The 27,070-nt window shown below is 42.2% G+C and overlaps 1 protein-coding gene across 3 annotated transcripts in view; it reads right to left on the bottom strand.

Moving 5' to 3' along the window:
- Positions 1-14,638, bottom strand: part of gpr155b (G protein-coupled receptor 155b) — a 90,556-nt gene extending 75,918 nt beyond the window's left edge. For all 3 annotated transcript variants that reach the window (XM_073047190.1, XM_073047191.1, XM_073047192.1), the window contains exon 1: positions 14,429-14,638. The gene's annotated coding sequence lies outside the window, so the exon portion shown is untranslated. The remainder of the gene's footprint in view (positions 1-14,428) is intronic.
- Between the last annotated feature and the right edge of the window lie 12,432 nt (positions 14,639-27,070).

Raw genomic sequence — 27,070 nt, 5'->3', positions numbered from 1 at the left:
AATATCAGATACAATGGGCCAGCTTATCTGATGCTCCTAACCACAGTGCAGTATTACTTCTCTGCAATTATTGTCAGCTAGACAATTCTGATGTTCTGAAATTACTTGTGCTAGTTAGGTGAGATTTTATCTATACTTTAATGGCATTTTTTAACTGCATTGCATTTGTGGTTTCTAAATGACAATAAACTGAATCTGAATCTTAATTAGCAGTTCATACGAGGAGGTCTTGCTGAAGTGGACTGCCCAGTCAACATTCTTCAACCGATGCCAGACATATGATTTGCTTTCATCAACAGGAGAAACCAATTGGCCAGCAATATTTTGAGAACAATTTTTACTTGTACCAATGGAGCTGTCTGGAATCATAATCTGACTGAGCAATAGCATAACTTTTGCGTAACATTTCATATTCACAATGTAAAATTAAACAGTTGGCACCAAAAGTCTTCCTGGAATCCTTCCTGACTGAAGGATGGTGACATTAACTAATGCAGTAAAAATCAATCAGATGCCACTGGCATTACACAGAACCTAGAACAGTACATCCCAGGAATAGGCCCTAGACCCACAACGTCTGTGCTAGCAGTGATGCCAATTTAAATTGCACACTGGACTATATGTGTCCATATCCCTGAACTTTCTACCTGTTCATGTGCCTAATCGCCTCTTAAATGTCGAAATTTTATGTTTAGAAGGTAATAAAGTAGCAAGACTAATTTTTACAACTATTACTCCACAGGAGGAGGCCATTAAGCCATCAAGTTCATGCTAGTTAGAGAACAACTGTGTATTTAATTTGCCAAAGGGAAAGAATTACTACTGACTAATGTCTAGGTGGCATAATGGTTTTGACACCATCTAGTTAATAGATGAAAAAGGAGAATGAGAAAAGAAATGTAGGAACACATGAGAGGTAGAGTGAAAAATCTGATGGAAAGAGTCTGCCGGGAAAACTCAGATCAGGCAAGACCTGTAGAGCCGAGAAATACAAGTACCTGAGAATATTGTGTCCCTGGCTATTGAGAAATACAAGTACCTGATTCAATATCGGAACCTGGAAGGACTAAGTTATTGAGTTCAATGTTGTATTTTATTCTAAATTTATTGAGGTCAACACTGAGCCCATAAGACTGCAATGTGCTCAGACGGAAGATGAGGTGCTCCTTAAGCCTCCACATTCAACCAACCATCATCTTCAATTAAACTGCACCACCAGATACATCTTGGCTTCCCCTTTGAGTATTCTGAAAAGGCCATGCCCTTCAAAATCCCCAAGATTTGCTTTTTCCATCTTCCTCATCTACAAACGTTTGTACTTCTTTTCCCATGATAGTTAGCCATGCAAGTGCAGGAGATGCAGCACCCTGCTCTTTAACTTCAACCCTCCGCACTATCCAGGGGCACTTATCATCTTTTCAAATAAAACAGTGGCTAACTTCCACTTCTTACAATCTGCAGTACAGCATTCAATGCTCATTTACAATGGAGAAATTAAACACAGGTTGGACGATGGCATTGTGGAACACCGCTTTACAGTCTGCATAGTGACCCCTCACTTTAACCCATCAAACACAGGTTCTAAATACAAGAGATTCTGCAAATACTGGAAATCCAAAGTAACGCACACAAAATGCTGGAAGAACTCAACAGGTCAGGTGCCTTCTAGGAAAAGGAATAAGGAGTTGATGTTTTGGGCCAAGACCCTTCAATAAGACCATGAAACACAGGAGCAGAAACAGACCATTTGGCCCATCGGATCTGCTCTGCCATTTCATCATGGCTGACTTATTATCTTTCTCAATCCCATTCTTCCTGTACCCTTCCACACCCTGACTAACCAAGAACCTCCATTTTACATATGCCCAACGACTTAGCCTCCACAGTTACCTGCGGCAATGAAATCCACAGATTCACTATGCTCAGGCTCAAGGAATTTCTCCTCATCTCTGTTCTAAATGGATGTCCCTTATTCTGAGTCTGTGTCCTCTGGTCCTAGACTCATCCACTATAGGAAACATCCTCTCCACATCTACTCTTTCTAGAAATTTCAACATCCGATAGGTTTCAGTGAGATGTCCCCCGCTTTCTTCTAAACTCCAGAGAGCAGAGGCCCAAAGCTATCAAATGCTCCTCATATGTTAACCCTTTCATTCCAGGAATCATTCTCATGAACCTCCTCTGAACCCTCTCCAATGCCAGCACATCCTTTCTTAAGTAAGGGGCCCAAAACTGCTGACAATACTCCAAGCATGGTCTGACTAATGCCTTATAAAGCCTCAACATTACATCTCCTATTCCAGTTCTCTCAAAACCACTGCTAACATTCATTTTGCCTTCCATACCACCAACTCGACCTTCAGGGAATGCTGCACAAGGATTCCCAAGACCCTTTGCACCTCTAATTTATTATTTTCTCCTCATTTATAACTACAGGAACTAATTAACCAACTAGGACTGGAAAGAAAGGGGGAAGAAGACAGAAAAAGTTGGGGAGGGGGGATAAAGTGAGAAACTGGGAGGTGACAGGTGGAATAGGTGAAGGGCCAAAGAAGAAGGAATCTGATAAGAGACGAGAATGGACCATGGTTGCATTAAGGTAGCATGGTTTATTAGGAGTTTGAGAAGATTTGGTTTGCCAACTAAAACACTCGAAAACATCTACAAATGCAGCATGTAGAGCACGCTGATTAGCTGCATCACCAGTATGGGGGGGGGGGGGTGGGGGGTGGCTACTGCACAAGATCAAAGTAAGCTGCTGAAACTTGTAAAATTAGTCAGCTCCATCATGAGTATTCGCCTCTGTAGTACCCAAGACATCTCCAAGGAGCAGTGCCTTAGGAAGGGCACATCCATCATTAAGGATCCCCACCACCCAGGACTCTTCTTGTTGTTACAGTTGGGAAGGAGATACAGAAGCCTGAAGGCACACACTCAGCGATTCAGGAACAGTTTCTTCCCCTCTGCCATCCGATTCCTAAACGGACATTGAACCCATGAACACTTCCTCACTACTTGTTTTATTTCAGTTCTTTTTCACTACTTTTAACTTAACTATTTAATAGACATGTGCATATACATATTTACTATAATTCAGTTTTTTTTCTGTATGTCTATTTATCATATATTGTATGTCATTGTACAGGTGCCATAAAGTTAACACATTTCATGACAAATGCCAGTGAATAAACCTGATTTTGAAAGGGGAGGAGGAGGAGGAGGGACACCAAAGGGAGGTGATAGGCAGATGAGGAGAAGAGAAGGGCTAAGGGGAAAGCCAAAATGGGGAATAGAAAAAAAAGAGGAGAGGGAGGGGTGATAAATTACAGTAAGTTAGAGAAATCAATGTTCATGTTGTCAGGCTGTAGGCTACCCAGATCGAATAGGAGGTGTTGCACCTCCAACCATCACAGCAATAGAGAATGCTCCGGACAGGCATGTCAGGGTTGGTTTGAGGGTTAGATTTTAAATGGTTGGCTACCTTGCAGAGGATGGAGTGAAGATGCTCAACAAAGCGGTTTCCTGATCTATGTTGTGTCTCACCGACATAGAGGAGGCTGCGCCGGCAGATAGGTAACCCTGACAGACCCGCAGGTGAAGTGCTGCCTCACCTGGAACTACTGTTTGGGGCTCCAAGGGAGGGGGTGAATGGGCAGGTGTAGCATTACTTCTGTTTGCAGGGATAGGTGCCCAGAGGGAGATCAGTGAGGACTGACAAATGAACATGGGAATCATCCCTGTTGAAAGTAGAGTGTGAGTGGAGATAAAGGTGTATTTGGTGGTAGGATCCTCTTGAAGACGGCGGAAGCTGTAAAGAATGTGCTGGGTGCAGAGGCTCGTGGGGTGGCATGTAATTCTGACTTTTCCCTCGTTAGCCTTCTATGCTGTTGCAATGAAGTCCACAATAAACATGGAGAACAAATCTTGCTCCATTTATATTGTGTATTTAAAATTTTAGTAATATTTGAAGAATATTGTAAATATATTGTTTGATTAAGCATTTAAATAATTAATTACAGGTTCTATGTCTAAATAGGTGAATTGCATATGTGATGATGCTACCACGTGATACAAGCGCACCTCACTTAAAGTAAGAACAAAGGTAGACTTGCACCCCAGCTCCGAGTTTTTGCTTTCAATTAGCTTTCATGTTTTGGAGGTATAAAACATTACAGTGGCAGCGAGGAAGTTTTAAACAAACCTACCAACCTGCTGAAGTGCAGCGAGATGTTGAAGTTAAAAAAAAAGCACAGCGAGAACCAAACAAAGCAGAGCTACACGTTTCTTTTAGACAAAGTCGAGCTTAAAAGGGGCAGAAAACGGGTGAATTCATAAACAGAGTGAATACTGGGCGATAAAAATCATAAACAAAAGCAGAAATGGCTGGCTGCATCAGAAAGTTTGACACATTCGATTGCACCAGAGACAACTTGAGCATTGTATGCTAAAGCAAACTGAGCAGCATTTTGACGCAGATTAAATAGCCAATGAGAAGCAAGTGCCAAATTTGCTGACTGCATTACATTTAAAGGAATACTATTTGCTTAGAAGTCTAACTGCCACAACCACACCACCCAAACTGGGTTTACTGATATTGTGAAAGTGATGCAAGAATATTTAGAACTGAAACCATTGTTGATTGCTTTAGGTTTCATAAATGGAGTCAAAGGGAAAGGGAGTCCATTTCAGTGTACGAGGCTGAACTAAAGAATCTGTCCGAGCATTGTCAGTTCAGCGATGGGCTAAATGATGCACTGAGAGATCATTTAGTTTGTGAAATCTTAGCAGAAAGCATTCAAAAATGGCACTTAACTGAAGCACAACTTAATTTTAAAGGATCAGTTGAAATAGCTTTATCAATGGAAACAGCAGCCAGGGACACGATTCCGTTGTAGTCAGGAATGAAAACTGCAACATCTAATCAGAAATCTATCTGGCTGAACAAATTGTGTTACCCTTGCGGCAGGGGCTCACGCACACCAGACCAATGTCGGGTTAAAGGTGACACTTGCAGAAAATGCAACAAAGCAGGACACATACAAAGAGCATGTCCGGCAGACAAAAATAAATGGACTGAACAGGGAAGAGAAAAAGATAAAAAGTCACGTTGCAGTTTCAAAAAGAACACCAACCTGCACAGTGTTGATGAAAAGTTTGTTAATGACGGGAGTGACACTGGACTGCGTAACCTTGAGATTTACAATGTGAAAGCTAACAATAGACAAGCAATATGGCTTACATCAGAAGGGAACGGCAAATTAATTAAAACGGAATTGTGCCCCGCCCACTCATGCGCAATGGCTTAATGACATTATGGCCTGCTTGGACCTCGAAAAAATTCATTATTCAGTTCTTAATTCGGATCTAAAGTTCCATAAGGTCTGGGGACCTTTTATCGAGTACTTTCATAACTTTCCTTTTGACTAAGGTTTTTTTTTTCTTGTTTTTTCTCTTCTTTTCGGTCCCTTGCTTTCAATTCCCTTTTTTTTCTGGTAGTAGGCATTATTATCCTCTGTTGCTAAGTGTATTCACAGTCTGGGAGTTTGACTGTCCGGACTTATACTCCTTATATTGTGTGGTGGTTGGTCTGGAGTTGTTGTTTTTTTCTTGTGTTGTGGGGCTTGGGGAGGACACTAAGCTCACTTGTCTTTAATTTAGGTGCTTTTTTGTTAAATTCTCTTCCTTTGTAGCATATTGTTATTGTATGTTTAATCTTGCACTGTATTAATGCTCCTCATTGGGATTTGTGGTTTTTAATTTTGTAAAATGTTTTGAAAAACTAATAAATTTTTTTTTTTTTTTTTTAAACGGAATTGGACACTGGCTCAGCTCTTTCAGTCACTGCACAAAGTAAGTTTGAACAGCATCTCAAAGATACTGAACTGAAGCCTGCAGATATCTAACTAAGAACTTGCACTGGAGAAAAGATAACTTCTGTGGGAATGATGTTCGTAACAGTGAAATAAAACCACCAACAAGCCGCATTTGGTTTGTATGTGATAGAAACAGGAGGGCCAGCATAGTGTGGATGTGATTGACTGAGATAACTACAACTCGATTGGAGATCCATCCAGCATTTGCATCCCCTGCAACAGAGTCAACTGGTGAATTAGAAAGGTTCTGGATGATGTCACAGCAGTGTTCAAGGATGGCAACGGAAACCTCAAACATATTAGGGGTAAAATAGCGTTAAATGAAAATGCCACACCCAAGTTTTACAAAGTCCGTCCATTTCATTATACCATTCGTGATAAAGCAGCCAGTGAGCCAGATCATGTGGAAGCTGAAGGAATTCTTTCCAAGGTTGAGTACAGCCCATGGGCACACCAGTGGTCCCAGTAGCCAAGAAGAATGGTTCTGTCAGGCTCTGTGGTGATTTTAAGGTCACCAGCAACCCAGTGCTATAAGTAGATCAATACCCTCTGCCCAGGAAAGAAGATACCTTTGCACATCTTTCTGGAGGAAAACACTTCAGCAAAGTGGACTTAGCTGAGGCCCACCTACAGATGGAGATGGAGAAAGCACCTGAAGTGTTTCTCACCATAAACACTCACAAAGGCTTTTATGGCTAAAATAGGTTTATTTTTAGAGAGTAGTACTCTGGCAGAAAGCTATGGATCAGGTGCTGCAAGGCTAGATGACATTGTTATTACCGGCACTACAAGGAACATATCCAAAATCTCAAGACAGTGTTAAAAAGATTAGAAGATTATGGGCTCAAAGTATAACACAAGAAGTTTGAATTCTTTAAACCAAGCATCATCTACTGTGGTCACACCACTGATGCATAAGGTTTACACAAATGTGCTGACAAAGTCTGGCCCCAAGGCCAAAGGACGTGTCACAGTTGGGGTCCTTTCTAGGATTTGTCAATTATTGTAACAGCTTCCTGTTAAACATGGCTACGGTGTTCCAGCCCTTGAACTCACTACTGCGGATTGGGAAGAAATGGCAATGGGCAAAGCAGTGTGAGGTGGCTTTCCTTAAGGTAAAGGAAATGGTGACGTCAGACACTGCACTCACACGTTATGAGCCACACCATCCAGCGAAGCTTGCCATGCACCTTTTGGGATGCCAACACATCTAGAAGAAGGGTGTGAAGAACTACTTCCTGCAGTCCCAGAGTCAACTCGTACAGCCACCAGGAAGTAGACCTTGGGACTGTTTCACAGTACCACACAGTGACACCTCACCCCTGTTAAGAAAGACGTTATCCCACAAGAGTAAGAAAGCCTCCACTGCAATTAAATCTTCAAAGTCTTTAGAATTTAAATTGAATGGGACAATGTAAAATTTACTATGCTGTGGATGTCTGTATGTAGTTGTATTATATAGCATACTGCGTATATGTGCCAGCTGGTGGCGTAGTGGCATCAGCGCTGGACTTCGGGGCGAGAGGTCCAGAGTTCAAATCCGGCCACACTCTCCATCTGTGCCTGGGTTGTCGAGCTAACTTGACCTCACAAAAAAAAAACCTGGAGAGGGATGGGCTCTGCCAGGTTTCAGATGCCCAAGACACGCCGTACGATGATGGCACCCCGATGACTCCACCAGGAGTTAAGGGCGCGCACACACACACACACACACACTATGTATAGTGTGTATATAAGTTGAGATGCATTCTGTATTGAGTTGGAGCTTATAGCTCAGCAGGGACATTTCAGTAATATTTGAGCAATATTATAAATATATTGTTTGATTAAGCATTCTTGTTTGTTTAACATTGTTTGTTTGTACAGGTTATATGAATTGCGTATGTCATGATGCTGCCACATGATATGTGCGCATCTTGCTTGAAGTAAAAATGAAGTTAGACAAACATCCCGGCTCCATGTTTTTTCTTTCAATTATTTTTTGTTTTGGAGTTACAAAAGATAACAACTTAGGCATGTTGTAGCCCTCAGAACTGGTTTCCTCTAATGCAAGCTCATCCATTCATAACATCAGCTTTCTGTAGATGCTGCATGACCAGCTGGGCATTTCCACTTTCCACTTGTAATTCAGCATTCTCCATCTTACAATAGTTACAAGAGGTGGAAGTGCCGGAAAAAGACAGCAGGTCAGACCGTGTCATTTTGGGTCTGGACCCATCGTCCAGACTGGGAAGGACAGAAATTAGTTCTGAGTGGGAGCAAAAGTGAGGTAGGGTTGAACAGAACAAAAGAGGTCGCCTGTCAATGTGCCAGTCAAAAAGGCTTAATGGGAGCAATGATCAGCGCATGGCTTGTGTCGTTCATGATAATGGTGTGGGACCTGCCCAGCAGCCCAGGGGTCTTTAAATTTATTTAGAGATACAAGCCTTTCCGACCCACTAGCCATGCCACCTAGCAACCCACCTATTTAACCCTAGCCCAGTCACAGGAGCATTTGCGTTGACCAATTAACCAACCAACCAACCGGTATGTCTTCGGACTGTGGGAGGAAACTGGAGCAACCAGAGGGAACCCACACAATCACCAGGAGAGGTGCAAACTCCTTTGAGACGGCACCAGATATGAACCCTGCACTGCAACACTGTGCTTACCGCCACACGACCCTGGCACCATAAATGTAAGAGTAAAATATGAGAATATGATGAAAAGAGTAAATGGAAAATGCTGGATAAGCTCAGCAGGTCAAGCAGCGGGGTCTTATTGAAATGTATAAAATTCTAAAGGGTTTGGACAGGCTAGATGCAGGAAGATTGTTCCCGATGTTGGGGAAGTCCAGAATGAGGGGTCACAGTTTAAGGATAAAGGGGAAGCCTTTTAGGACCGAGATGAGGAAAAACTTCTTCATACAGAGAGTGGTGAATCTGTGGAGTTCTCTGCCACAGAAAACAGTTGAGGCCGGTTCATTGGCTATATTTAAGAGGAAGTTAGATATGGCCCTTGTGGCGAAAGGGATCAGGGGGTATGGAGAGAAAGTAGGTACAGGGTTCTGAGTTGGATGATCAGCCATGATCATACTGAATGGCAGTGCAGGCTCGAAGGGCCGAATGGCCTACCCCTGCACCTATTTTCTATGTTTCTATGCAGAAAGAAAATCAGAACTGAGAAAAAGAGAAATAAGTTCAAGAAGAGGGAGTGGAGAATGTGGTGGCGGTGGGAACGTATGGGACAAGGGGATTTTTCCGATAAGTCGAAGTTGTATGAATTAGGTGGGATCTCTCCTAAAAAAATGCAACCTGACCTTTTTGCTTTCAGTCGCAAGTTTCAGTTGTATGGTAGAACCAAAGCACTAGCACAGATTTAGCTCACAACATACTATAATTGATTACTGATCCAAACGGTACCACCATGTGTATTTAACTTTAAAATTAACTGGAACATTTTTTCTCAGTATGCTGTCCCTCTAAGGGATGAAAATGGCAGAGTATGATGACATCTTCAACCCAATGGCGCACTGCCTTATCATGCGACACTTGCCCAGACCCAAAGTGGAAGCTGTCACTGACTTGCTCCAGAGGGAAATACAAAATGCTGATAAAGCAGATGCTGGGCCCCATTGGAACAATTCTACTCCTGTGGTAGATCCTGTTGCCCATGGCTACGAGACTCTGAAACAGACACTGGATAAGAGGGCAGTTAAACAACTTGGTTGCAGATGACCCGAAATTAGGTGTTGTTGATAGTAACGAAGGTTATTGCAGAATACAAGGGTTTAAAAATAGGTGTAGTTTTTAAACAGAATTCTGATGTTCAGTTATATGAATAAATACTTAAAATAGATCACATTCCAAATATAGCCAATTTACATTAAAAGCCTGCTAAACTCAATTTTTCCAACAGCACCATGTTTCTGTCTGGAGATCAAATTAATGGATCTAATTTAAATTGCTCAGTTAGGGAAGTGGGCTAAGGAGTGGCAAATTAATTACAGTACAGGTAAATGTGAGGTGATGTACTTTGGAAAGTCAAACCTCTGTAGGCCATACTACGAATGGTAGGGCAATAGGGAATGTAATTGAATGTGGTGTTGGGGTGGAGATACGTCTCTACCACAGTAGGTGTGAGGTGCTCCTTCCCTCCACTAGCCTGCATGTCACCCTTGGGCAAGGTGCAGCACCCGTTTAGCCCCCAGTCAGGGTCACATGAAGCCATGGGAGCAGCTGGTGCATATCCCTAGTCCTGGTTATGCAACCACTGACACCAGGCAGACAATCTCGGAAGAGTGTTGATAATGGCTGGGGTCGCCCGTCCGGTAAAGACACTTCCAGAAGAAGGCAAAGGCAAACCACTCTGTAGAAAAAATTTGCCTAGGACAATCATGGTCAAGACTGTGGTCACCTAAGTCATACAACACAGCACGTAACGATAACGATGACTAGAACTGAGGAACGATGTTCATTGAAAGGAGTGTCACAGGCTTAAAGGGTGATGAAAACAGAATGCTGGTCTTCCTCAGTCAGGGACAATTAATACAGGAGCTAGTTACAACGATGTATAAGTTATTGTTGAGGCTGCACGTGGGGTATTCTGTACTGTGTTGTCACCGTGTTAAACTGGAACGAATACAGAAAAGGTTGACAAGGATTTTGCCAGGACTGGAGAGTCTGAGTTATAGGGAGACGAGTCAGGTTAGGTCTCTATTCCTTGGAATGTACAGTAGGAGATTGAGCGGGAACCTCACACTGTACAAATGTTCCAAGTTATGAGAGGCACGGATCAGGCTGATGGTAACAGGTCCCCCACCCCCAAGGTTGGAGAGTCCAAAACCAAGGGGCATAGATTTAGAGTGAGAGGGGTAAATTTTTCTACACAGAGTGGTGAATATATGGAACAAGCTGCTGGGGGAAGTGGTTGAAGCAGGTACAATAGTATAATTAAAGACGTATTTGGTATTTCTTAACTCTTATTTTACACCTTACAACCAAGGGAGTAAAAATCTTCTATGTTGCATCTTCGTTGCAACGTACAAGCAATAAAGAGCGGAACTGCGGGAGGATATTGCCCAAACGAAGGGAGGAGCGTGGAAGGATATGGACCAAATGTATGAAATTGGGACCAGCTGGATGGGCACTGTGGTCAGCAAGGACTCGCTGAGCCAAAGGACCTGTATCCATGTTGTAGTCTTTCGCAAACACCCAGCTCTCTCTGCCTCTCATCTCTCATCATTTATAGAAAATGCATTATATTTATTTTTTTCTGGCAAACTTGACTATTTCATGTTTGTACTCCAATTGACCAGTTTGTTCTCACTCACTTTACCTACCCAAATCTCACTGCCTTTCTCTCTCTTTTTCTTATTCCACATATAAATTCTAACATCTCTACATGGAATTCTCAATTTTAAATCCTTCCATTTGTCCATAAGAGTCTAATTTTATCTCAGATGTCTTTTCCTAGTCACATATATTTGAAGCCCCCTATAGTCCATTTTTATTTTCCATCCTTTTTATATTCTGCTTTCTTTAATAATTCTCAGTTGAGGTCATTCTTTGATGAGGTGCTCATATTTAATGTCTTTGCATCTATAGGTTCTGAACCACGATGGCTGTTCTTTGGTGCTGTTCCCATTCAGATTGAAACCAGCTACCACTTCACAGTAAGACAATGCCTCAGGTCATTTGCATTTGATCGATACAACTATTTGGTCAACTATTGTGTTCTTTCTAAAATAATTTAGTATAATTTGTGGTAATAATTTATGCTTTACTTGTGAATATTCTGTATCCAATACTATATGATTGTGACGTTGCTGCAAATAAGTTCTTCAGCATACCGTACATATGACAATAAACTCAACTTCGACTTTGATTTCAGCTCAGACATCCACCTAACTTCTCTCTTTCAGACTGGTGAAAAGCCAAATTAGAAAATAACTCCTATTGAAAAAGTTCTGGGTAGATATTGTTTCTCCCTCTACCCCGCTAACAATTTCATAATTTCCAGTTACATTGTTGGATCCATTACCAATTGTCTCAGAAAAAAAAATCAAAGAACAGTATTGCACAAGGTAATGCTTAGTGCCCAAACAATACATTTTCCCCTTGGTACGATGTGCACTGAATGAGCTTGAAGGTATTATGTCCACAAAGAAAATGTTCAATGCTGATAAATTAATTAAATACATGTCTAGTTTTTACAGAATTCTGAAACAGACATAAGAGTAAATATTTAAAATAGATCACATACAAAACATAACCAATTTACATTAAAAGCATGACAAACTCAATGGTTCCAAATTAGAACTCCTGAGATCATTGTGTTTCTGTTTGGAGTTCAAATCAATGTATATAATTTGAATTTATTAACATATCATTTCTGGCATTATACACATATGCCCACTTTCTTTGGAACTAAGATATTACAGTGTTCATAACTGAGAATATTCAGGATTCAACCCTTTGACCTTAAATAACAAATATGGGGCACAATGCGACTAAGAATGTGCTTTATGTCAAGGAGCACCAAAGGGATTGCCTGCTTCCTGCTTTCAGCTTGGCAATGTTGTAATAGGTGACTGTAGGCTAATTAGATTTTGCTTCATTCCTTAAATATCTTTGTAATGTTAAATCTAACATGATTTCCTCAAAAATGAGCTAGCCAAGATTTGTAAAAAATTAATTAACCTCTAAAAGAAAGCTGTTTGAATCTCAATATTTCAGGCTTTTATGAGGACTCCTTGTAAACTCTGACAGTCCAAGTTTGCTTCATTTCAGTTGCATCTAATTGGAAGACTGTAGGGCACAGACAATGGCAGATAATGAGAACAAACTGGCGCCAGATTAGAGAATATGCATTCAAAATAGGGTTAATAAAAAACCCAACTGGCAGTTGAGAAAGCTAAAATCCACTTAAATCACACAAGGATCTCACAATACAGGCCAAAAACTAGTAGCATACTCATGTTCCAAGGAAGACCATTCTGCCCATTAGAACCACACTAGCACAGCAATTCCATTACTCATTCCCTCTCTTTTTCTCTGGAGTCCTACATTTTATTCTTAATCTCTGTCTCTCACATTGATATATGCCAATCAACTATCCTTTGTGTTTCAATACCTAAGTAATTTCAGTTTTGAAATAGTTTCTGTGTTCCAAAGAGGAGCAAGTAAAAATTGTATATTCTGCACTGAAAACTAGTGTTGAAATACTGAGCAAGTCAGGCAGCAACTGCGGAGGGAGAAAACAATTTAATATTCCCTCAGTTTCTCCCTCTACTGAGAGCTCAAGTCTTCCAGCGTTTTCTGTTTTATTTTGGGATCCTGCCATCTGCAGTATTTCACGCATCTGAGAGATGTCCTCTTGGAGGTACAGAAGCCTGTAGGCCCATAAATTCACAAGCAGCTTCTCCACCAAGAGATTCCTGAACGGTCCATGAATTCATGAACACTATCTCAGTATCACTGCTCCCTCTAAGCTGTGCAGGTGTGCAGCTGCACAGTAACTGAAATGCCCCCGTGCACATAGCCTTCGCTGCCGCACAGCTGCAATTTCTTTTATATAACACTTTATTAAAGTGCCATGCAGTTTTCAGGCCATGTAAACATTTCCTGCTCAAACCAATGGCTGGTCTGCGCAGCTGAAAAAAAAAATTAGAGGAAATGTTGCTCGTTATTCCTTTTTATTCACTTTTCTAATTTTGTAATTTATAGTAATTTTATGACTTTGCACTGCCAAAATACAACAAATTTCATGTCACAGAAGACAATGATAATAAACCTGATTCTGTTAAAGGCAGTCAATAATCTACATATTATTAATACTGAAAATAACATATACATATATATATATAATGGTTGAGTATCTTCAATTATTTCCAATTTATATCTGCACTGGTATTGCCCACTGACACTCAAAATAATGTCATATGCATGCAGTTTGAAATGACAATGCAGGTAAGCAATACGACATATCGATGAGTACAAAACCAAACTACAAGTCACAAGAAGATCATCTTTCAATAGATCCGGTGTTCCCAACCTTTTTATGCCATGGACCCCTACCGTTAACCGGGGGATCTGTTAATCGCAGGTTGGGAATTCCTGCAATAGACAGCACTGTATCGTACACACCTGCAACATTTACCGTCTAGTTATGGGAGGGTATAAATGAAGTTTATAACAGCAGTTCAAGCTGCTGTTAACCCTTCATATTTTCTCGATGCTGTGCCTCGTTACATGCTTCTCCCTGCCCACGCCCTTTCTCCCGCCCCCATGGTAATGAAGTGCATGGAGCTTAACTTTGCCCACTCTGTCCCATTATTTCGATTGTACTAGATTTATTGTTACAATATTGTCATCTGAAGAGATGTTACGCGTCGGGCTTTACTTGGTTCTCAGACGATTTGACAATTCATTATACAACGCTTATTGCAACTATCAGCATGCGGTATTCAAAGACTCTCCCCCTTCGAAGGTGACGATGCCTCCACAAGCCCACTAACTGCAAGGGAGCAGCACAGAACACTAGCCGAAGTACAATATTTTGCAAAATGTGTTTACCGATCGTCAGTGTCGCAAAACCGGGTTACGTCGGGGACAGGGCGTTCAAACCCTGCTCTCGCCCAGCGAACATCGACTGCTTCCTGGATGTGCAGTGGTTCCACAGACGGCGACCGTGCACATGGTTCAAGGAGCCGGACTCGGACCGGTCCGCCGCTGCTCGTCCTTTACTGTCCCGATACTCCTCCAGCGCAGTCCGCTCCGCACACCCTCCCCTCTGACTGGCAGCGGGGCCCAGCCAATCGGCTACTTTCCCCGAGGGCCACGCACCAATGCCAGCAGCGGGCTGGCCAGCGCCCTCAGCACCAAGTTGCGAAAGAGGCGGGGCCAACATTTCCTTCCGCCAGAAAGGGCGCTCGGTCCCCCGGGACTGCGGTCGAGTATTTCAATAGTTCGGTCCCCCAACAACTCGGATCATAAACTTGAGAAACTTAGAGCAACATTGCAACCACTCCTAAGCTGTTTGATTCTTCTTGCGACAGTACTCTCCACTTAAGTGCAGCTGCAAGAACAGTCAGGGGTCTATTTGCTACCCAGGACAAGGTAACTCGCTTGGCTATCACCGTGACCTTCCAGCCGAACTTTCACTTTCGCCATCTAAAAAAAACGCGCTCTGGCAACTGTCAACTCGTGACCACCTGCCACCGAAAACACAAGGCACACACCAACGACCAGGAACTGCCAAAGTTTGCTGCTAAACCCCCGAACCATCGTGCAAGACGACAGCTCTCCGCTATGAAATAGCCACAGGCATTAACCGCTGCCAGCGACATCCAGAGAGTTGCACTCAATTACTCTATGCAACACAGAAGGGGGTTCTGAATAGCTTTGATAAGAAGGGACTGGCGTTACCTTGGACTGACCAACTTTTCAGAGGTGACCTAAGTATGTCGGAGAGTGTAGTTGATGCTCACATGGTCGGAATACTGCAGAGAAATTAGAATAGAATTTCAGAAAATGTGGAGTGATATATTTTGGGAGGACTGATAAAATAATGAATGGTTAAAAACCCAGGGAAATGCCTTAATGTAGCTTTCTGAAACTCCTGAAGATCTAGATAAGATGATTAAGAAAGTCTTCAATAAACGGGGAGAGCAGGAGCACCATAACTGGTGCCACTATATCAAACATTGGGGCACAGCTGAAGCTACAGGGAAGTGCCTAGGATGCAGTTGCAAGTAAGTTTTACATTGCACCTGTACTTGGTACCTAGGAATGTGGGAATAAACTTGACTTCAACTTCGATTTCATTGTAGGCTACGAAGAGGAGATTCACCAGGATGTTGGCTGGGGTGGAATATCCCATTTATGAGGGGAGAGTAGTTAAGCTGGCTTTGTTTCCTTTGAAATGGTGAAGATCAAGGGAGGAACTTGACTGAGGTATGCACAGGTATGAGTTACCTGGATAGAGGAGATATAGAGAAGTGCATTCCATTAGCTGTGCTGTCTGTCACCAGTGGGAAATAGGTTTAAGCTCAGGAGTAAACGATTTCTGGAAGAATGTTTGCACCCAGGGGATTGTTGAAATCTGAAATATGCTGCCTGAGTGTTGGTGGAGACTGAGAAGATTTGAGAATATTCAGATGAGTGTTTAAAACTTCAAAACACAGAATGCAACAGGTTGTGTGAAATTGGGATATTATAGATAGGTACCTCATGGTCACCATGGGGACGATGGACTGAAGGGCCTGCTTCTATGTTTTATAACTTGTGATGTTCAAACAGCCAGTTGCATGATCATTGGCTCCCAGCAGAGCCAACTCATCAGTCACATTCACCTTTTACTTCCCTCTTACATTCCCACACTCTTCACATGGCCATTTAACAAAAGTAGATGTAATTTATAGCAATTGTTTAACCTACCTCCCATGTCTTCAAGACGTGGGAGGGAACCACACCACCTGGAAGAAATCCACAAAGACAGGATGCAAACGTCACACAGGCCATACATCCATAAGCTTCATGATGTTATAAACGTCTGATGTTCACCTTTGCTCCAAGAAATAAGGATGCATTGTGGCTAACCTCTCCCTAGATCTCACGCCTTTTCATCCATGCTGCATCCTTACAAATCTCTCCTGTACACTCACCCACTTGACAATGTCTTTCTTCTAACAGGATGACCTAAACTGTACAAAGTACTCCAAATGTGGTCTCAACAATGACATATAACTGCAAGATAATGTCAATAAACCTGATGCCCTGACTGATGAGGAAACCATACCATAAAATCTCCTCACCACCCTTCAGCTTTTTGTGAACTGTGCATTTGTACTCCAGTCTAGTGGAGTGGTGTCACAGCACGAACCCTGCACTCACTGTCAGTAAGGCAAAAGAGCTGTTTGTGAACTTCAGAAAGGGTAAGAGCAGGGAACACAAACTAATCCTCATAGAGGGATCAGAAATGGAGAGAGTGAGCAATTTCAAGCCCCTGGACATCAAGATCTCTGAGGATCTAACCTGGTTCCAACATGATGCAGCTATAAAGAAGGCAAGACAGCAGTTATTTTTCATTAGGAATTTGTAGAGACTTGGTTTGTCACCTAAAATATTTGAAGACTTCTATAAATGTACCATGACATTCTGACATACTCCATCACTGTCTGGTATGAGGGGGGGGGGGGGGGCTTCTGCACAGGACCAAAAGAAGCTACAGAAAGTTGTAAAGTTAGTCAGCTGTATCTTGGGCACTAGCCTCTGAAGTATCCATGACATGTGTTGTCAGTGGAGAGAGTCCAGAGGAGGTTCACAAGGATGATTCCATGAATGAAGGGGTTAACATATGAGGAGTGTTTGGCAGCTTTGGGCCTGTACTTGCTGGAATTTCGAAGAATGCACGGCGATCTCATTGAAACCTAATGAATGTTGAAAGGACTAGAGAAGGTGGATGTGGAGAGGATGCTTCCTCTGGTGGGGGTATCCAGAACTAGAGGGCACAGCCTCAAAATTGGGGGGTGACCTTTTAGAACAGAGGTAAGGAGGAATTTTTTTGGCCAAAGAGTGGCGAATCTGTGGAATGCTCTGCCACAGGCTGTGGTGAAGGACATGTCCGTGTGTATATTTAAAGGGGAAGTTGATAGAACCCTGATTGGTCAGGGCCTCAAGAGATATGGTGAGAGGGCAGGTGTATGGGATCCGAGATAAGTAATGATGAAATGGTGGAACAGACTCAAAGGGCTGAATGGCCTAATTCTGCTATGTCTTATGGTCCTATGGTCTTATCTTCAAGGAGCATGCTCTCTTCTCATTGCTACTGTCAGGAAGGAGGTACTGAAGCCTGAAGGACACTCAGCGATTTAGGAACAGCATATTCCCCTCTGCCACCTGATTCCTAAATGGACATTGAACACATGAACACTACCTCACTTTTAAAAAAATATATATTACTTCTGTTTTGCACTATTTTAAACATTTGCAGTAATTGATCTACTTTTTATCATCTATTTTATCATTTATTTCATTGAACTGCTGCTGCTAAGTTAACAAATTTCACGACACATGCCGGTGATAATAACCCTGATTCTGATTAGCAATTAGCAACATCCAATCTTCAAGCAGTGAAATTTAAGCGTACCCAAGTGTAAGCTAAGCGCAATTGAGTGTTATTGAGCAGTCAGCAAAAAATATGACATCTGCTGGTCCCAAGCTACAGTCTGCAATGAAATAAGCATGAATACATAACTTATTCCCTTCGCTTTTACCCACGCCCCATTCATGTGACTAGTTATCATAATAAATGTGTAACACAGAATACAATGCAGATGGAGAACAGATGCGTGGCTCCTACACTTTCTCACAGTGTCTCTACACAACGCTTATATCTTTACACTAACTGGTCCTTCATCTGACCTAACACTCTGGATCATATACCCCTGCCAAACCAGATTTGACCCTTCCCAACAGCTCTTGCAAGCCTGCCCTCTCAAGTTCAGGAGTAACTCTTCCATTTTTTAACAGGTCACACCTTCTCCAGAAGAAGTTGCAGTGAGCAGTCTCTCCCATGTCTCCCTTTTACTGTTAATATAACTGAAGTATGTCAGGTCAACTTTTTGCTTCATATCCACCGTGGATTGTCAAAAGAACAACATAATGGAGAAATATAACATGTGAAAATATTGTTTTAGAATGTGGGCAGTTCAGACAAGATCAGACATATCCCCCATCCCTGGTCACCCAATGGACAAGGGGTAGGTGGGCACCACATTGCTCTGACAGTGGGTGATACAGCGGGATTGTGGAAAGCTCTCTAGGACGTTGGCCCCGCATCATAAGACTTCAGTGTTTGAGTCAGGACTTGGAGATCATTATACTGTAAATTGCCTATGTTTAATGCCAGAAATGCAGTCTATTAACAACTGTGAGTAACTGCTACCTATGGCCTGTGCTGTAATGTTCTATGTTGGTGATACAAACACTTCAATGTAGACTTGGCTGGAAGAAAGCTATAAGAATTTAATCCTCTATGCATTTCTTGCATTTAATCATATCCTCTAATTGTTCATTTATGCAACTAAATACATTCCAGTATAACATGGAGAGACAACAAGACAAATAGTTGTGAAGGTATACTTCCATGACATTGCTGCTCTCCATTCTTGGCAATAGGATGGTGAGGTATGGCTAAGTAACTTCTGCTGTGAAGAACATTGACCACAAAGGCTGATCAACCAATCAGAAGAGCTGCTAGGTTCTGAGTACCTTTGCAGCATTTAATCCCACTTGAGAAATGTAGATGGCCAAGAGAAGCATTGCAGAGACGTTATAAAGAGTTGGTTACTAATTTGCAAAGAAAATGAACACAATTTATACATGCAAGAAATGCGTTCCTTGCAATTACCAGTTTTTAAAATATCTGATGGTACAAGGGTTCTTTGCTCAGCTCCATACAATTCTTCACTTCACAAAATTAAAACAATAGAAATGGACTTAGGTCAAAACCTCAAAATTTTCAATCCATTATGTTATACAGATAAGAAGCGCATTGTATTCATAGGCCATTAAACATTCTGAGTAAGAAACCTTTTTGTATTTCATACAAACTTTACTGAATTTTGGCTTCTACAGATACATGAGATGGCAGGATTTAATGCAATCAGTTGACTCAAATAGTTTTATTATCAAGATTTATTTGAACAGGTATTATTAACAACTGAATCACTGTTACATGTCTTGATATGTCTAATAAATCATTACAAAAGATGGGGGTGTTGTGGATGGTCTGGAGGGCTGTCAGAAGTTATAGTGCAACATCGATAGAATGAAGAACTGGGCTAAGAAGTGGCAGATGGAGTTCAACACAGATAAGTCTGAAGTAGTTCATTTTGGTAGGTCTAATTTGAAGACAGAATGTAATATTAATGGTAAGACTCTTGGCAGTGTGGAGGATCAGTGAGATCTTGGGGTCCATGTCCATAGGACACTCAAAGATGCTGTGCAGGTTGACAGTGTTGTCAAGAAGGTGTAAGGTGTATTGGCCTTCATCAACTGTGGGATTGAGTTCAAGAGCCATGATGTAATGTTAAAGCTATATAAGAACTTAGGTAGACCCCATTTGTTCAGTTCCGGTCATCTCACTACAGGAAGGATGTGGATACTATAGAGAGAGTACAGTGGAGATTTACAAGGATGTTGCCTGGATTGGGGAGCATGCCTTATGAGAAAAGGTTGAGTGGTCTTTTCTCCTTGGAGCGATGGAGTTTGAGAGGTGACCTGATAGAGGTGTATAAGATGATGAGAGGTATTGATTGTATGGATAGCCAGAGGTTTTTTTCCCAGAGCAACTGGCTAACATGATGGGGCATAGTTTTAAGGTGGTTGGAAGTAAGTTTTTCACACAGAGAGAGGTGGGTGTGGAATGCACTGCCAACGATGGTGGTAGAGGTGGATACAATAGAGTCTTTTAAGAAACCCTTAGGTACATACAGCTTAGAAAAATAGAGGGCTATGTAGTAGGGTAATTCTAGGCAGTTCCCAGAGTATATTACATGGTCAGCACAACATTGTGGGCCGAAGGGCCTGTAATTTCAACGTTTTTATAAAAGGGGTCACAAAAAGTGAAAGGAGGCATGTCAAAGTCAGTCTGGTGTTTGGTAGTGAAGTGGGAAGAGAGAACATCTGAGCCACACAGAACAAAGAATAGTACAGCACAGTACAGGCCCTTTGCTCCACGATGTTGTGCTGATGTAGTTTTCCCTCACAAAGCAGAAGGACTAAGCTACAAAAACAAACTGCTGATGAAGCCCAGCAGGTCAGGCATCCACTGAGGCAGAGGGATGGGCAATGGTTTGGGTAGAGACCCTACATCAAGACTGAGAGGGTAGATAGTCATGACAAAGGCTATGAGGAATGTTGCTGGTGGTGACCTATTGATCCCTTAAACAATGAAAATGGGATTCATTCAGATTCCTTGACAGCTGACCCAAACTGCACAGATGTAAACACAGGCATCATGGACCAAAGGTAGACAGATAGCCTTCAATTCATGGTTAGCAACTTGTTGTCCCAAAAACACTTGAGCTATTTGTCAATTAATGATTCTTACATCACATTCTCCATCAATATTAAACTTGTCAGTAAGTGTTGAGCCAAGATTGCTGTTGTCCACACCCTCCTTGTTAATATAGATTTTGGGTGGAATGTTAGCATCTGCAGAATCACATAATTCTTACAGCATGGAAGCTGCCTATTTGGCCCATCAGGTCCATACTATCTCCATGAAAGAGCAGTTTAGCTTGTTGTGCCAATGTTGTTTTCCCTGACAAAGCAGAAGGACTGAGCTTAAAAACAAACTGCTGGTGGAGCCAGCATTTGCCCTTTCCCCTTAACACTTTCAGGTGCTCATTCAGTCCACATTTGAATTCTGCAGTAGAATCAACCTGTACGACTAACCGTGGCAAAGCTCTGCAGTCTGTATCTACTTGCTGGAAAAAACAAAGTTTTCCTTTCACATTCCCTCCTCTGCCAATCACTTTTGTTCTAAGTCCCCTGGTTCCCCAAATTTCTGCCATTGTCATGATGCTGACTACAGATCTGATATTAGTTCACACATCAGAAGAGTAATACACCGGGATCTACAATTTATTGGATGAGTTGGGGAAATGCAGTATCACCTGAGAGCAGGTTGTGAAAATGGAGTTGGGTGATATGTCTTTGGCTCTGAAACCGAAATAGAACAAGTTGTCATCCATGCTCCATTTAATTAGTCTACAGTCACAATCAAAAGCCAATTGAGAAGTTAAATACAACAGCAAAACAACATTAAGGCCATTACTTCATATTAGTAATGATACTGAACCACGGTGATACTGTATTCTCAGACTGATTGGTTGGCTTCATTCCCTTTTGGAAATTATGGAATAAGACGAACATTTCTTGTGGACAAGCATTTTTTTGTGCAAAATTGGCATTTTATTTGGTTTATTGGTATTGGGCGCAGATAACAATCCTGTTTATCACTTTTCTAGGACTCCTTCACCCAGGGGGTTTTCCTGCCCACTCTAGTGTACTCTTCTGCCTTAAACTGTTGGGGCTTCTAAAGGGGAGACAATTTAATTGACCAGTTACAATTATTTGCCATGATGTCACTGTCTGTACCATGTATGCATCAATTGTGAATTCACAGGGATACTGTCCAACCAGGAAAGTGTGTATGTCTAAATTAATTATGTTCATTCTTAAGTTTGAAAGCTAAGTGGCAGGGGATGTGAGTTGTTCTCCACTGTGACAGCAACATTAAAGAAAACAGCGCTTACTTTTTTTCATGTTGAGTTGACCTTTCTTGGTTTTCCCAGTGGAAGTCTTTGCATTTAAAAATAACATGAATGCTCAGAAATGTAGGCTATCATCCAGAAAACATTCAGTTCAATTTAACGTCAATCTAAATGATCTGACAGTCAATACTTAATGATCGAATGAAGTTGGAAGAATTCTACATTTAATTCTATATTCATTTGTTAATCTCTGTCTTGAAACACAATCTAACAATCTTACAACATAATCCTTTGAAGTCATAATTTGTTAATATTAAGGATGATTGCAGAACAATATAATACTTGCAGCTGTAGACTAAAATTTATGAATTCCAGAAATATTTAATTCTAAGATGAAAATTACTTCAGTTTTGGCATAGGTTTAGTGGGCAGCCCCGTAGTGCCACTACTGCAGTTGCCTCTTCACAATTCCAGAGGCCGGGCTCCATCCTGATTTTGGATAGTTTTTTTGGGTGGAATTTGCATGTTCTGCCTGTGACTGAAGGCGTCTCTTACGGGTGTTCTAGTCTCCTCGCACATTATAAAGACAGGTGAGTTGGTCAGTTATTGTGAATGTCAAGTATGGAGGCCAAACACAGCAGTTAGAGCTTTATGTGTTGAAAAGTGGAGAGCCAGCACTTTTCAGACATGAATGGTTGAGAAAAATCCAACTAGACTGGCATGAAATCAAAGTTCTCCATGTGTCATCAACAGGCAACTGCAGCCCAAATGGCAGCACTAACCAGAGTCTGTCATAGCTGCTTAATGCTAATGAGAAGGGCATTGTTAAACTCAGAGGCATGAAGGCCAGAATTGAACTGGATGAAGTAGCAACGCCAAGATTCCATAAAGTGCATCAAGTGCCTTATGCACTACATTCTAAAGTGGATGCTGAACTGCAGAGCTTGGAGGCATCTGGAATTCTCTCCAAGGTTGAGAGGAACGATTGGGCCTCGCCCATTGTCCCAGTGATCGAGAGAGGGAAGGCTGGAGCCGCTTGCATACGTGGGGATTTCAAAGAGAGCATCATCCCAGTGCTGCGTACTGTGCAGTATCCCCTGTCATGAATAGAAGACTTTTTTGCCTCTTTGGCAGGTGGGGAGAGGTTTGCAAAGATTGACTCACAATCAACGCTCACGAGGGACTGTTCTAGTATAATCTTCTTGTCCTTGGTTTCGCATCAGCTCCAGCAACTTGGCAAAGAGCTATGGACCAAGTGCTCCAAGATATCCCAGAAACACGTTACCTTGATGACATCATTAGGACTGGCAAGGATGATGAAGAGTGCCTCCAGAATCTCAATAAAGTGTTTCCCAGGCTGAGTGAGTATGGTCTGTGTGCAATGAGAGAGAAATGTGAGTTTTTCAAGAATGAAATCTCAAATTATGGACATGTCATTGACAAACAGGACTTAAACAAGTCACAAAAGAAGACTGAAGCAGGGCTACAGGCACCCAAACCAGAAAATACGTCAAAACTCAGGCTGTACTTGGACCTTGTAAACTACTACCACCAGTTTCTCCCAAACATTGCTACAGTGCTGCATCCACTGAATGCACTGTTACAGACAGGGGCAAGTGGAAATAGTCAGAAAGATGTGAAAGGGTATTCAAGGAAAGAAAGAGACTAATAACATCCGATGACCTATTGCTGCCCATCAGGCTGGAGCGCAATGTGTCCTCTTATGGTATTGGAGCCATTTTGTCACACATTATGAAAGATGGATCTGAACGTTTGATTGCATTTGCTTCAAAATAACTAAGGAGTGCAAAATGCAACTATGCACATATTGACCGAGAGGCCCTTAGTCTAGTATGGGGAATAAAGAAGTTCCACCACTACCTCTACGGACAGAAGTTTACACTAGTGACTGATCACCAGCCCCTTGTGTCCATTTTCAATCCCAGGAAAGGAATTCCAGTGATGACTACTGCCCAGTTACAACGTTGAGCACTGCTCCTAGGAGCCCACTCTTATGACGCAGAGTTCAAGGGTACCAAGCAACATAGCAATATTGATGGCTTGTCTCATCTTCCACTGTTGACAACTGAAGAAGGAAAGTCTTCATACTGTGACCCAGCAGAAATGTTCCACACCACATTGGTGGACCAGTTGCCGGCAACATATTCCAAAATACAAAGGGAGACAAGACTCTACCTGACATTGTCAAGACTCTATAAAAATCGCCATGCAAAGATGGCCAGCTCATGGTAACGCTATGTTTCCAGAGTTCTCAGTGAGACGAGTCCAACTGTCTATATGTCAAAGGATGCTAATGCGTGGATTTTGTGTTGTGGTTCCCTCTAAACTGCGCACCAGAGTGTTAGAAACTCTGCATGAGGGACACCTGCATACAGTCAAGCTGAAGAGTCCACCCAGAGCTACAGGTGGTGGCCAGGAATAAACAGACTGAAGACTTGGCCAAAAGCTGTTCGGTATGCTAAAGAGATCAAAGTGCACTCCCACAGGCACTGTTACAGCTGTGGGAGTGGCCCTCATCATCAAGGCAAACAGTGCATATTGACTTTGCTGGGAAATATATGTACTCCATGTTCGTGATTGCTGTGGCCGGAGGTTAAACCAATGAAGTCAACCACCTGAGCAAAGACTGTCTCCACCCTGATGACTATCTTAATCAGAAATGGCTTACCAGAACAAATTTTGAGTAACCAGAGGCCACAATACATGTCAGAAGAATTCCAACTGTTTATGAAGAAAAATGGCATCAGACATTTCAAATCTCCTATGGACAAGGAGAACATTTCTCTACTGTACAAGGTGGATAACTTCCTTTTTGTGTATCAGAACTCTGTTCATGCAACGACAAATCAAACACCTGGAATGCTGTTCATGAACAGGAATCTGAGATCTCGCATAGACCTCCTGAAACCAGATCTATGGAGGGAAGTGCAGAATGAACAGTTCAGCCAATTGCCAAGCAAAGCAGAAAGGAACTTCGAGATCGGACAGGAAATCCTAGCATGTGATTACCAAGAAGACAAGTGGACATCCGGTAGGATAGCTACAACAACAGGACCGCTAATGTACAGAGTGGATGTTGGAAATCAGACATGGAGATGTCATGCGGATCAGATGCTGGATGCTCAACTGAAGAACACACCTGATTTGACTGTATCCAACAAAATGGACACATAACAGTCACTGGACTTAGCTCTCAGTGGTGATCATGTCACTGACAGCAACGTGACACTGGAAACTGAGAACGTTGTCTTAGACAAGGCACCTACCAAACCTGATGATTCTCTACAGGTCCAGAGGCGCTATCCTGACCACCCAAGAAACTGAGCCTTTAGAATTGTGAAGTTATTTATAGACTGTTATTGTGAAAGCACGTTTATTTGAATATGGTTTGTAAAAGGAAAATTGAATGTTTTATACATATACAGATTTTTATTGTGTTAATCTAAGGGGGAGGAAGTGTAACGTATGGATCTATTTCTTTTAGAGCAATGACACCCCCCCAGCACTACGTATTGATCTGTTGCGTGCACATTGTTTTCTCTCTCTGCAATGTGAATACACCAGTTAAAGCCATCTGCCACATGCGTGCTTTCATTTGCAGACACAACAACTTTGTTTAGATTTATTGTATTGAAAGCAAGAGCTGTAATCAACCAGCAAGAGAGCACAAGGGCGGCCCCATCTTCATTTCAAAGATGTCTACAAGAGAGACATGAAGTCACTGAACATGAACATCGAGAGGTGGGAGGACGTTGCAAGGGATTGCTCTCGCTGGAGGCTGGAACTACGCAGAGGTCTAAAAAGAGGAGAAGAGAAGCTGAGGCTTGCTGCTGAAGAAAAGTGCACTCACCAAAAAAAACAGCACCAAGACAACACCGGAGGACAGCGCCTTCAAGTGCAGTCGCTGCACCTGAGACTGTCACTCCTGTGTGGGCCTCTACAGCCACAACAGACGCTGCTGGTTTTGCGAGACTAACGGATGCCACCAAATCAATAAGCAATAGTCTAACGAAGTTGACTTTAACATCCAGATGCTCCAGAGATGAATGTAGGGCAAGGGACATGTCATTCGCTCTGGACCTGTTTCAGTGGTAGGCAAAGTGCAGTGGGTTGCAGTTGTCAGGGAGGCTGGAGTTAATGCATGGCATGACCATCCTCTTGAAGCTGTTCATGGTGGCGAATATCAGAGGCCATAAGACATAGGATCAGTATTAGGCCATTTGACCCTTCATGTCTACTCCAGATAGCTGATTTACAATATTATCCCTCTCAATCTCCCCCCCACCCCATTCTCCTGCCTTCTCCCTGTAACCTTAGATGTCCTTACTAATCGAGAACCTATCAACCTCTGCTTTAAAATACATCCAATGGCTTGTCCTTCATAGCTGTCTGTAGCAATGAAACCAGTTTCACACACCTGGCTAAAGACATTCTCCTCATCTCTATTCTGAGGCTGTGCCATGTTCACTCTATCTCGGCCTTTCAATAGTCAATAGGTTTCAATGAGATCTCCTTCATTCTTCTGAACTCCAGGGAGTACAGGCCCAGAGACATCAAATGCTCCTCATATGATAACCCTTACATTTCTGGAATCATTCTCGTGGGCCTCCTCTGAACCCTCTCTAATGCCAGCATAGCCTCTCTTAGATAGTGTCCAAAACTGTTCACAATGCTCCAAGTGAGGCCTGAGCAAAGCCTTATGAAGACTCAGCGTTACAGCCTTCTACCAAAGTGCACAATCATACACTTTCCTACACTATATTCCATCTTCCTCTTCTTTTCCCATTCTGCTAATCTAAGTCCTTCTGCAGACTCCCTGCCCCTTCACCTATCTTTGTATGGACTGCAAACTTGACCATAAAGCCATCAATTTAGTCACCCAAATCATTGACATATAATGTGAAAAGAAATG

This window comes from Hemitrygon akajei, chromosome 5 (genome assembly GCF_048418815.1).
Source record: "Hemitrygon akajei chromosome 5, sHemAka1.3, whole genome shotgun sequence".
NCBI lineage: Eukaryota > Metazoa > Chordata > Chondrichthyes > Myliobatiformes > Dasyatidae > Hemitrygon > Hemitrygon akajei.
The sequence above is the reverse complement of the archived record's forward strand: the minus strand, read 5'-3'. Positions and strand labels throughout refer to the sequence as shown.